Source organism: Tigriopus californicus, chromosome 12 (genome assembly GCF_007210705.1).
Source record: "Tigriopus californicus strain San Diego chromosome 12, Tcal_SD_v2.1, whole genome shotgun sequence".
NCBI classification, from domain to species: Eukaryota; Metazoa; Arthropoda; class Copepoda; order Harpacticoida; family Harpacticidae; genus Tigriopus; species Tigriopus californicus.
In genome coordinates this window covers 846,934-847,573 of record NC_081451.1, presented here as the reverse complement: position 1 = coordinate 847,573, position 640 = coordinate 846,934, and the positions used below count along the sequence as shown (strand labels likewise).

Below are 640 nucleotides of genomic sequence, written 5' to 3'. Positions count from 1 at the left end.
TCATTCGGCATTTTGAGGTGGTTCGTGGAATGCTCCGGCGGCTTGTTCACTCGAAAATGTCGTTTTCGAGGGTCGGGGTCACCAATACAGCGGACAGAATACTTTGTGTGAGCGAACGACTTTATTAGCCTCCGATCGAAAGAAGTGTGCACAAAACCGGAAAGAGAAAACCAGAGCTGAAACTCGTTCTACTAGTTCAGTCGACCACATGATCAGGGTCGCCACAACTGCATATTGTGGCCATCTCTAGTAGTCACTATAGACTTTGAAAAAATGGTATGGAATTGATAAGTTTTTACTTTGAACTTTACTTTAAAAATTTTGCTATTTGGGTGCATTCTTTTGATATTCAGGTATTATTCCAGATTCTCGCAAAATTACCGAATATAAATTTGAGCAAACCAAAATTGCCCACAACGTTTTCCACCCAGGAACATCACCATTACACCTTGGCGTAATTGTTGGATTTAAATGCAAATAAAGCAATCTTTAATATTTAAATTATCTAATCTAATATTTATTATTATCTAATATTTGCAATAAGTGTTAAAAAATCCTCAAGAATTGAATTAAAATGAGGATTTACTTTAAGAAGTCGAGAAAATGGCCAAAGTTACGCTTACAACATGAAATGGGGGAT

General features: G+C 36.7%; 1 protein-coding gene across 3 annotated transcripts in view; it reads right to left on the bottom strand.

Annotated features, from left to right (window-relative positions):
- Positions 1-640, bottom strand: part of LOC131891601 (MFS-type transporter SLC18B1-like) — a 20,309-nt gene that overhangs the window by 8,451 nt on the left and 11,218 nt on the right. The gene's annotated exons all lie outside the window — the stretch shown is intronic.